Source organism: Ranitomeya imitator, chromosome 6 (genome assembly GCF_032444005.1).
Source record: "Ranitomeya imitator isolate aRanImi1 chromosome 6, aRanImi1.pri, whole genome shotgun sequence".
Taxonomy (NCBI): domain Eukaryota; kingdom Metazoa; phylum Chordata; class Amphibia; order Anura; family Dendrobatidae; genus Ranitomeya; species Ranitomeya imitator.
Genome location: NC_091287.1, coordinates 432,941,007 through 432,953,561, shown reverse-complemented (window position 1 = coordinate 432,953,561; position 12,555 = coordinate 432,941,007). Strand labels below are relative to the sequence as shown.

The following is a 12,555-nucleotide window of genomic DNA, read 5'->3' as shown; positions in this document are numbered from 1 at the left end:
GCATAAACCAGGGAGTGTGCGTGAGGTTTCTGAAATCTCAGTTTTTGCTGGTAATGTAAGAAACAGCATTTAATTTACACAAAAAATGCAGCAGAAAGATGCTGCAAAAAAGGCATCGTGCGAACATAGCCCTAGGTGACCAGCCTGAGAAAAGTAAGAAATAAGCAATAACAGAGAAGGTTTGTCAGACTAGGAAAAGTCAGTCAGGAATTCAGGAATAAAGGAAAATAATCTACCTCTTCGCACTAGTGAGCAGACTGAATGGTCCATCAGGTCACATTGCCATCTTATGGACCAGAGTGTTGTCTGGACAGGACAGAGGCGGCCAAGCCACGGGGACATAGCTTCTGAGTGAAGGGAAGCAGAGATGTAGCACAATTGTACTAATCGGCCTGTGACCAGATCCCTTTAATGTTAATGTAACAATTGCCTATAATAGATAAAAAAAAAAAAAAAAAATGCTTCAGCGAACAATAATACACAGACAACCTGATGTTTGGTATATAGGCTTACAGGTAATATTGATGCACCATAATTGGGAATACTTAGCAATACGGATCTACACTTGCACCACTATACAACATTGTTCACACATCGCAGTCTTCCATCATGCATTACTCCCAGTGTTACTATATGAATGCCACAGTCCTCAGTGATGAAGTATCTTTGTGGACATTGTGCTTCTTTCCTCCTATTCATCTGATGGAAGAATTCCTTTAACGGTTACTGCTGTAGAAAGCGAGTGTAAACACTGCCCTAATGGACGTCAGGGAAGACGGAGCCGCGCTGTCCGCGGAGCAGAGTGCTCTGCTGGATCCCTCGATGTGCAGCACTGCCGGGGACATGCTTATCTCTGACTGCTCAGCACTGGTAAGTCCTTTCCAGTATCCCACCTTTCAGTCCTGCAGGAGAGGGCTTTGTACACTTTTATTTTTTCAGTTTTTTTTTTTTAATGTTCTGTGTCTACAGGTACAGCATAAGGCCTCATTCACACGTCTGTATATTGCGTGTTTGTATGCCAAAATCGGGAGTGGAACTCGGAGAAAAACTATAAGGCCACCTTCACACTGTCAGTAATTAACCTCAGTATTTGTAAGCCAAAACTAGGAGTAGAAAAATCTGATGAAACATATCATAGAAACACATCACCGCTTCTGTTTTTTTCACCCACTTCTGGTTTTGGCTTACAAATACTGAGGTAAAATGCTGAACGTGTGAACATGGCCTAAGGCCGGGATCACGCATGCGAGAAATACGTCCGAGTTTCGCATGTTAATACCCGGCATTGCCGCCGTCACTCAGGAGCGGAGCGTGTGGCTGCATGTATTGCTATGCGGCCGCACTCTCTGCTCCTGAGTGACGGCGGCAATGCCGGGTATTTGCATGCGAGATTTGGCGTATTTCTCTCATGTGTGATCCCGGCCTAATTGAGAGACTGACGCCTGGTCTGTGTTTTGAAGACACTCCTGGTTTTGGCATAGAAATACTGATGTGTGAATGAAGCCTTATAAACCTGGTCGCCTATGGTTATAGACCACAAAAAAACTTGTAGTTAGATCCTGCAGTCAAGGCTTCCTCAAGACAACGTTCACACACTCAGTATTTGGGCAGTATTTTACCTCGGTATCTGTAAGCCAAAACCAGGAGTTGGTGAGAAATACAGAAGAGGTGACATGTTTCTATCATACTTTTACTCTGAACGTTCCACTCCTGGTTTTGGCTTACAAATACTGAGGTAAAAAACTGACCAAATACTTAACGTGTGAACATGGCCTAACGTGTAGGATGGCACAAGGCAAGGTTAGATGGAAGGATCACTGCAGGATTAGACTACACCTAGGGTTTGTTGGCATCTGTAACCACGGAGATGCATACGTCTGCCTCGGAGCAGTGGACACAAACTTGGTGCATTTTTATTTTCTATGTTCTTTCTCGTTTACAGCTGATTTCAGTTTCCTCTTAAAGAACCAGTCATCCTGGTTTTCTGGTTCGCTGAGGGTCCTAGTAATAGGACTGTATTTAGGAATTTTCATAATAGGGGAACTTAAGGCTGCAATCACACATGCAGTTTTGGGTGCATTTTATTGTGTCAGGCAGGAGTCAATTAAAAAGGCTGTTGGGCTGATGTTCTACTTGCGGCAGTGGGTAGTGACTGTCGGGGTACAGGCCGTGAGCTTAGTATGGATGCATTTATTTTAGCCAATTTTGGGGAAAAAAATGACTGTAGGCACCCATTTAATTCTTGTGGTGTCTGTTTTAATGATGAATGTGTTCACAAGAATATTCGGTGTATTGAATATGTTCACTTGCATAATTTTTTTGTCTCTCCGTGTTTCGCAGAGCTCCCAGGCTTCACATCCACTGAAGGTGTTTTTGCGAGTGCGACCTTTTTCAAAGGCAGAACTTAGTAACCATGAATCTCAGGTTGGCTTAATTTCTTTTTGCTGAGCTTAATTTATACCGGCTTTTTGCACCTTCACTGGTTTGATTGAGGAAATCCTAATGTTTCCAGTGTGACTTCTCTCTTATGAATCCTAGGTTGCTGGGTTCAGCAGCTCAAGCTTGATTGACGTAGGTCTTGATCAGCTGCAATATCACACACAACACTTTAACAGGTGGTGTCTGCTATAACACAGGTTATAGATTTGATTCTGGACAAACCCTTAAACCAAGTCTAAAAGCCCAAATGTGTGTTCTAAGCCTTACAAAATTCCAAATTTTTGTGTACTATTCATGTATGTAATAATAAATAAAATGGTTACTCTTTAATGGTTACTCAATTCCAAACCCACAAGTCATACCAGGTCCGAGCACTGACGAATCTAAGGAAATGTTCGGACCTGGTATGATTTGTGGTTTGGAATTGAATATGTTTGTAGACTAATGAAGAGTAACCACCATTTTACATAAATGAATGGTATCCATGAAAATTAAGAACTTTGTAATATATCTTATCAGAGAGAGCTGCTTCTTTCTTCTCCTGGACTTATCATTCACTTTCAACTCATGGCTAAAATTTGTATTCAATGATTACAATGTTCCCATTACTGAGATAGGAGATGAGGAGGTGCTTTCAAAAGTCCATAGAGGGGAAGGAGAGGGAGCTAGAGGCACAGACGTTCTCCAGAAAGGAGTTGGTTCTCCATGGAATTTTGAGCACTAACTGTCGTCTCCTGTCTCAGAAATGTAGATGGGTTTTCTGTATCATGTCACTGTCTGTTTTTTAGGATTGTGTGTCTATTGAGAACACCGAGGTTGTGTCACTACATGCTCCTAAAGACTCCTCTACAATGAAAAACTGTGAGCGCGGCATTGGGCAGGCGGTGCACAAGTTTACTTTCACAAGGGTACGTACTTCCACTACTCTTACCAGATCAGTGATGGCTATTTGACTACATATGTATCTGCATAAATGTTCTTTATTTTACAGATCTTTGGCGAGGACACAACACAGGCAGATTTTTTTGAAGGCACGATGAAGGACCTCGTGGTCTCTTTTGCCAATGGGCAAAATGGACTTGTCTTCACTTATGGTGTCACGAATGCTGGGAAAACCTTTACAATACAAGGTATCTAATCTAGTATGACCTCTTGGAGGCAGAAGTCGCACGGATACTGTGAGTGTCATTACAATTTTTTTATTTTTTTATTTAGATGCAACTTTTTTTTTTTTATCTTTGTTTATATAAGATCAAAATAAAAATGTATAACATGATTTTAATTCATTCTGTTTGTCAAATTCTGCATGAAAATACACAAGCTGCGATGGGACATCTAATCCAGGCAGCAGCCATATTACTCTTATACACCCAGGGCCTTTTTGAGTCTTTGTGGCTATTTCCATTGTTCATGAGACTCCTACTCCTCATTTAGTGTATGTACCACGAGGCCTTCATGAATAATACGATCAATATCTACAATCTATCTGTGTCTATATATGTAATTACAATATTAATTTACTGTTGCTAACCACTGCTGCTATACATATTCTGGATAATTAATGTCCCATTATTTGACCTTCTTTGTCTTGCTCTACTATGTTTGTATTTTGTTCAATAGTCTTTTTACTAAATCTGGGGATTGTCCTTCTCTCCTGAGTTTAATTTAGGATTTTGTTTGATTTTAGATGGTTTTAGTGTGGTCCCAATCTCTTATAATGTGGATCTAGTCAAATGAGGGCTTATTTTAGGGTTTTATGAAATAACATAGGCTGTTTAAATCACAATATTATGTAGAGGAGCTGCGGAGACACCATCACGTGTTTCTCAACGCAGGCAGTGAATAGCTAGGCCTTTCTCCAGAAAGTAACAACCAAGGGAAGGGCAGCATCCAATAAAGGAAAACATCCAATAAAGGAAAACCACCTATGCCAAGCATGGTATCCATCCACAGACAGCTGTCTGTGGATGGATACCATGCTTGGCATAGGTGGTTTTCCTTTATTGGATGTTTTCCTTTATTGGATGCTGCCCTTCCCTTGGTTGTTCCTTCCCGGGGAAAGGCCTGGCTATTTACTGCCTGTGTTGAGAAACACGTGATGGTATCTCCTCAGCTCCTCTACATGCATTTGCATATTTGGGGGCAGTGTTCTGGATCACTGCGTTGAGAAACACGTGATGGTGTCTCCGCGGTGTTGGATGTTTTGGTCTCCACGAGGTCAATCATCCGTGCCTTTATAAATCACAATATTAGGCCTTAAACGTTCCTGAATGCAATAGTTGGCAGTAGGAACCTGCAAAATGTTAGAGGGGTCTCCATTACAGGACAACTCCAGCTAAATCAATTCAGTTCCCTATGGAAAATAAAAACGATTTACATATACTGACCTCGCGAAGTAGGGCTGTGTGGGTGACATGACAACTGCAGCCAATCAACACCTTTTTAAATAGTCATTTTGTATATTGTGGAATATTAAATCTTTTGGTATGGAGATGGATTGAGCAGTCACAAATTATTATTTCATCCCTTAGGAACACCAAAAGATGGAGGTATTCTGCCCAGATCACTGGATGTGGTCTTTGATCATATGAAAGGGCGGCATTACGAAAAGATGAATCTCAAGCCTTATCTTGGTAATGACGTTATGATGTTGGATGCTGCTCAAGTAAGGCAAGAAGAAGCCATGAAAGCGTCTCTCCTTTCAAGCATAAAGGAGGTCTGTTTGTACTTAAAGTTTAGGGATTGTCTGTTACTGTGATGTCCACAAGGCGACGGTGGAGATGTCGTGCGTTTATCTTCCTATAAACAGGATATTAGAACAGATCTATATTTTGGAGGTGGAGCAAATATGCAAGAACATTGGATGTTTTGTTACTGATACCTCTGAATTCAGAAGCAATTAAACACTTTAACTCCTTATGACTCACTTTGCAGTAAAATATAATCCATAGCCGTTGCTAATAAAGCTTGGTTGTTTTGTTCCAGGATAGTATGAAAACTGTTCTAAATACTGGCAATCTGAGAAGTCTGGTGTGTGAAGACGCCTTACTTGATGATCAAGGTGGATTAGACTCTTGGCTATATTCTTACATATTGAGCCATTTCGATTTTGTGAATCTTCCTCAATACTGCTGGAAATTTTCGGCTCTATCCGTTTAATCTTCTGACCTATTTCTAGGTGGTAATGAACAAAGACAGTTCTCCGCTTGGGTGTCCTTCTTTGAAATCTACAATGAGTATGTGTATGACCTACTGGACCAGCTCCCCTCATCAAAGAACCAAAAGAGGGCAGCCTTGAAGATCTGTGATGACCAGTTAGGCACATCTTATGTGAAGGGTAATGCTCTACATCTGCTGTTTTATAGGGAGGTTGAATATTTATGAATGCAGATGGGCAAACTAATTTAGCTATAAATTTAACCTTTTTTAGCAAAATTGTATCCAGCTAGCTGTATTTTGCTAGATTACACCTGGGAGAGGCTTACAGTAAAATACTTAACTCTCCTTGGCCCTCTCCCTAACCATTCTCTTGCTCTGTCCTGTCCCCTGAGTCCCTTTGGATTTTTCATGAAAACGTGAGTGCAAAATGAGAGGAGTGAGGGGAAAATAGTGGAGTGATCGAAAAATGACAGATGTGAGGTCGAAATGACAAGTGTTAGGGGGGAATGAGAGTAGTGAGGGGGGAAATGAGAGATGTGAAGGAGCAAATGAAAGATGAGGTGCTAAATGAGAGGCGTGATGGGAAAATAAAAGAAGTGAGGTGCTATAACTAACCACAGATATTTACTATGCCCAGGCAACGCCGGGCTCTTCAGCTAGTAGTCTATAAAGCCAAACTTTATTTTTTTCTAGAAAGAGGTGCTTTCTAGAATGATTTAGACTTTGTTGAGCTAGTCACTTATAGATGGAAAATGTATTTTAACTTTTTTTTTAGATTTGAAGTGGTTTAATATCACGAGCACAGAGGAGGCATGTAAAATTCTGCAAATCGGCAACAAGAATCGAAGTTTGGCATCAACCAAAATGAATCAGCAGTCCAGTAGGAGGTAAGACGCCATCAAGACTTGTGGATTGTTTGGCTGGGCACTAGCCTTTCCAGTATGTTCTATTGTTCTATATATTTGTTCAATAAAATCTCCACTGCTGCGGACCTTCTTTTCATATTTTAGGCTTTGTTGCAGTTTATAATACACACTACAACCCCCTTCCCTTGGAATAGAAGGTTGTATAGCACAGAACTTCCAATATGTTAGGGTCACAGAGTGAACCCATCTGATATAATTTGAGCATGTGATAGGATGTTATGTCTTTTTTTTTTTTTTTTTTCTAATCCATACTTTTCTGTTTAAGCCATTAACCCACCACCACCTCCACCTTCCTTTTCACACTCATAAATCTGGCAGAATAAAAGATTTTAAGTATTCTTAGCAACCCTATTTTGGACATTAAACACTTATGCTAGTTTACCATGTCCAAGTATTGTCTGCAAAAAATGTGACTAGCCAAACTCATCGATATCAGGGATATCGGCCAATATCAATATATTGTGTATTTGTGTGATTTAGTCTGTTTATAGTTGGCTTCTTCCTCTGCATTATTACACAAGTCTATGATTCAAATAGACCTGTGACTGGTTCTAAAGTGACCAGTTTTTGCTCTTATCTAATTTTCACTTCTCCCTGGGTGATAGTGTTATTTTTTTTGTTTATTTAAATTCATCGTACAGTTCAAAAGATATAGCACTCCATAAAGAAGCCTTTTTTTTTACCTTCTCCAAGGGGGTGTTGCTCATGAGTTAATACGAAGCAACTTAAGACCCACTTCTAGAAATCGTTAGAGCCATGCCCCCTTGGTAAAAGCCATAAAAATTTGTACTAAGCAAAAAGGCTTGTATCTTTGGTACTGTTTGGCAGATTGTAATAGGGGAACAAAACATGCAATACTCAGGGGAACAAGAACAGGCTATTTTTGAAATGTTGACTGGTCCTTTTTAAGACCATTTGCCTTTGCCTTCCCATGCCATTGCCTACAATAAGAGACTAAGGGCCCCCATACACATTAGACTTAAGTTGGCTGAACCTGCCAATATCGAATGGTTTCGACTGTCTGTGTATCGGGGCGTAGGCCGACTGATTGTCAATCGCACATGTCCGATTTCAGACTGCCAATTGTAGTGTTCTCCCTGAGATATGCCACAGCCCGACTTATTAATCAGTCACTTTCTCATAGAGAACAAACAAGCACTAGGGGCAGAGCTGGCTGAGGTCTGTTGTCCGCAGCATAATTCTACTACTTTCAAGCTACAATCTCTGGCTAAGCTGCACCTCCTAAATCCCTCAGTTGAACCTGGGTGAGATCAGGAATAAAACCTACCATGGTTTGCGAAAGTATTCACTAGTGATGAGCAAATATACTCGTTACTCGAGATTTCTCGAGCATGCTCGGGTGACCTCCGAGTATTTTTTAGTGCTCGGAGATTGTTTTTATTGCCGCAGCTGAATGATACAGCTATATGAAAGTTTGGGCACCCCTATTAATCTTAAGCTTAATGTTTTATAAAAATTGTTTTTTTTGCAATAGCCATTTCAGTTTCATATATCTAATAACTGTTGGACACAGTAATGTTTCTGCCTTGAAATGAGGTTTATTGTACTAACAGAAAATGTACAATCTGCATTCAAACAAAATTTGACAGGTGCATAAGTATGGGCACCCTTATCATTTTCATGTTTTAAATACTCCTACCTACTTTTTACTGACTTACTAAAGCACTTTTTTTGGTTTTCTAACCTCATTGAGCTTTGAACTTCATATCCAAGTGTATGCAATCATAAGAAAAGCTACTTAAAGTGGCCACTTGCAAGTCGTTCTCCTGTTTGAATCTCCTCTGAAGAGTGGCATCATGGGCTCCTCAAAACAACTGTCTAATGATCTGAAAACAAAGATTATTCAACATAGTTGTTCAGGGGAAGGATACAAGAAGCTGTCTCAGAGATTTAACCTGTCAATTTCCACTGTGAGGAACATAGTAAGGAAATGGAAGAACACAGGTACAGTTCTTGTTAAGGCCAGAAGTGGCAGGCCAAGAAAAAACATCAGAAAGGCAGAGAAGAAGAATGGTGAGATCAGTCAAGGACAATCCTCAGACCACCTCCAGAGAGCTGCAGCATCAACCTGCTGCAGATGGTGTCACTGTGTATTGGTCAACTATACAACGCACTTTGCACAAGGAGAAGCTGTATGGGAGAGTGATGCGAAAGAAGCCATTTCTGCAAGCACGCCACAGTCGGCTGAGGTATGCAAATGCACATTTGGAGAAGCCAATTTCTTTTTGGAATAAGGTCCTGTGGACTGATGAAACCAAGATTGAGTTGTTTGGTCATACAAAAAGGCATTATGCATGGCGGCCAAAAAACACAGCATTCCAAGAAAAACACTTGCTACCCACAGTAAAATTTGGTGGAGGTTCCATCATGCTTTGGGGCTGTGTGGCCAATGCCGGCACTGGGAATCTTGTTAAAGTTGAGGGACGCATGGATTCCTCTCAGTATCAGCAGATTCTTGACAATAATGTTCATGAATCAGTGACAAAGTTGAAGTTACGCAGGGGGATGGATCTTTCAGCAAGACAATGATCCAAAACACCGCTCCAAATCTACTCAGGCATTCATGCAGAGGAACAATTACTGTTCTGGAATGGCCATCCCAGTCCCCAGACCTGAATATCATTGAACATCTGTGGGATCATTTGAAGAGGGCTGTCCATGCTCGGCGACCATCAAACTTAACTGAACTGGAATTGTTTTGTAAAGAGGAATGGTCAAAAATACCTTCATCCAGGATCCAGGAACTCATTAAAAGCTACAGGAGGCGACTAGAGGCTGTTATTTTTGCAAAAGGAGGATCTATTAAATATTAATGTCACTTTTCTGGTGGGGTACCCATACTTATGCACCTGTCAAATTTTGTTTGAATGCAGATTGCACATTTTCTGTTAGTACAATAAACCTAATTTCAAGGCAGAAACATTACGGTGTCCAACAGTTAGTTATTAGATATATGTAACTGAAATAGCTGTTGCAAAATTTTTTTTTTTATAAAACATTAAGCTTAAGATTAATAGGGGTGCCCAAACTTTTTCATATAACTGTGCATCTGTTAGCCAGCATAAGTACATGTGGGGATTCCCTAGCAACCAGGCAACCCCCACATGTACTTATGCTGGCTAACAGATGTAAATCATTCAGCTGCAGCAATAAAAACTAAATCTCCGAGCACTAAAGAATACTCTGAGGACACCCGAGCATGCTCGAGAAATCTTGAGTAACAAGTATATTCGCTCATCACTAGTATTCACACCCCTTGGCTTTTTACCCATTTTGTTACATTGTAACCTGTGTTTAAATATTTTTGTAATCTAATTTGTGTGTGATGCGTCAGCACTAAATGGCCTGAGTTGCAGTGAAAAAATGTAGGCATAAATTAAATTTATGGGATCAAATCACTAAAAATTGTCATGGGCATATGTATTCGCCCCTTTTGCTATGAAGTCCTTAAAACTTCCTGGTGCAAGCAATTACCTTCATAAGTCACATGCTTAGTGTCAGGAAGTCCACCTGTGTGCAATCTAAGTGTCACATGGTTTGTCAGGATATTGTTGTGAATTCAGCTTTTGTGCTCCCTCCGGTGGTTGTAGAGGGTAATGCAGTTGTGACTGGACTGCAGGATTGGATCTACTAATTGCAAAACTGACTGGGGTATATAGCCTTGCTGGACTCTTTAGTCCCTGCCAGTTGTCCATTGTTTTTGAAGGATTCACTTCCCTGCTCGTCTCTCCAGTTTGCTGTGCTTTTCTACAAAGATAAGTCCTGGCTTTGTTTTTGCTGTCCACCTGCGGTGGACCTTACAGTTTTGTGCATATTCATGTTTTTGTCTTGTTCAGCTTTGTCTGTGAAGGATTTTTTGCAGCTAAGCTGTGTCTCTGGAGATGCAGATATATCCCCCATATCTTTAGTCAGATGTGGTGATTCGTATTTTCTGTGGTGGATATTTTCTAGTGTTTTTATACTGACCGCATAGTACTCTGTTCTATTCTTTCTTTTTAACTACTATGGCCTCCTATGTTAAAATCTGATTTCATTTCTGCGTGTTATTTCCCTCTCCTCTCACCGTCAATATTTGTGGGGGGCTATCTATCCTTTGGGGATTTTCTCTGAGGCAAGATAGGTTTCCTGTTTCTGTCTTTAGGGGAAGTTAGATCTTAGGCTGTGCCGAGGGGTCTAGGGAGTGTCAGGTACCCCCCACGGCTACTTCTAGTTGTGCTGCTAGGTTCAGGGTTTGCGGTCAGTACAGGGACCACCTTCTCCAGAGTCCGTCTCATGCTGCTCCTAGGCCACCAGATCATAACAGTATATACACACATTTTCTGAAAGGCCACAGAGGTTGTAGCACTATTAAGCAAGAGGTACCACTAACCAAACATCACCATAAAGACCACAGAGATCTCCAAAGTCAGGGACAAAGTTTTGTAGACGTATAACTCTAGGTTGCTATATAAAAAAAAATCCTAATCTCCAATGCCCCAGAGCACCATCAATTATCTATCCAGTATCATCAAATGTTGGTACCACAACATACATGCCAAGAGAGGGCCGCCCCCCCACCCCCCAAAGCTCTCGGCCTTAGCAAGGAGTGCATTAATCAGAGAGGCAGCACAGAGACCAAAGGTAACCCTAAAGGATCAGTAGACTATAGTTCCCAAGCAGAGACTGAGTATCTGTCCATACGACCACAATAATCCTGACACTTCATAGAGCTGACCTTTATGGTAGAAAGGGCAGAAAAAAAGCCTTTACTTACACACAAAAATTGTAAGACTTGTTTTGAGTTTGCCAAAAGACATGTTGGAGACTCCCCAAATGTATGGAGGAGGTTGCTGTGGTCAGATGAGACCAAAATTGAACTTATTGTCCAACAAGGTAGACGCTATGTCTGTCTCTAAACCAACACACTTCATCACCTCAAGAACACCATCCCCACAGTGAAACATGGTGGCGGCAACAAAATATTGTGGGAATGTTTTTCAGCAGCAAGGACAGAGAATCTGGTCTGAGTTGAGCGGAAAATGGATGGTGCACAATACAGGGATATTGAGCAAAACCTTTTTGTCTGTGATTTGAGATTTAGACTGAGATGGAGGTTCACCTTCCAACAAGACAATGACCCAAAGCATACTGCTAAAGCAACACTCGATTGTGGAAATGTTTTGGTGAGGCCTATTCAAAGCCCAGACCTTAATCCAATTGAGAATCTGTGGACAGACTTGAAGATTGTTTCCACTGGTGAACAGCAATCTAACTTGAAGGAGCTGTAGCAAGATAATTCTGGGAAAATCTTGCAGAATTTGTGAGTTTGTAGTGGCAAATGAAAGATCTAATTTGCTAATGTCGTGTCTATATTGCTGTGTGTTTGACTGGTAATGTACTATAAACATAAGGATGAATGACCTCGGGGAGATCAAAACATCCAACACCGCGGAGACACCATCATGTGTTTCTCAACGCAGTGATCCAGAACACTGCCCCCATCCGTTATGGGAAATATGCAAATGCATGTAGAAAAGCCGCGGATGCACACTGATGAGGGGCAAATACCCCAAAACAGCTGTCTGTGGATGGATACCATGTTTTGGCATAGGTGGTTTCCCTTTTGAGATGCTGCCCTTCCTGTGGGTGTTCCTTCCCGGTGAAAGACCTGGCTATTTATTGCTTGCGTTGAGAAACACGTGATGGTGTCTCCGCGGCTTTTCTACATGACTGGTGATGTAGACTAATATTTTTTATGTATATCTTTATTTTGTTTTAGTCACAGTATTTTTACCATTCGACTTCTCCAATTAAGCCATGGTGATGACCCCAGTGTCCTCGGAGTGTCTGAGTAAGTGAAAACGTATGTTGATTTTGATGCTGTAAAGGTTGCTCCTTTTTAAAATGGAGAGATTTATTACTTCACCACCACAGCAGTTAGACGAGCTTCACACGTCAGCGTCTTACTGTCCATGTACGATTTTTGATTGCCGGTACGGCCGCAGGTCTGAACAGAGCTCAAAAGCTTTTA

General features: G+C 41.1%; 1 pseudogene; it reads left to right on the top strand.

Annotated features, from left to right (window-relative positions):
* Nucleotides 1–759: 759 nt before the first annotated feature.
* Nucleotides 760–12,555, top strand: part of LOC138641445 (kinesin-like protein KIF20A) — a 74,180-nt pseudogene continuing 62,384 nt past the window's right edge.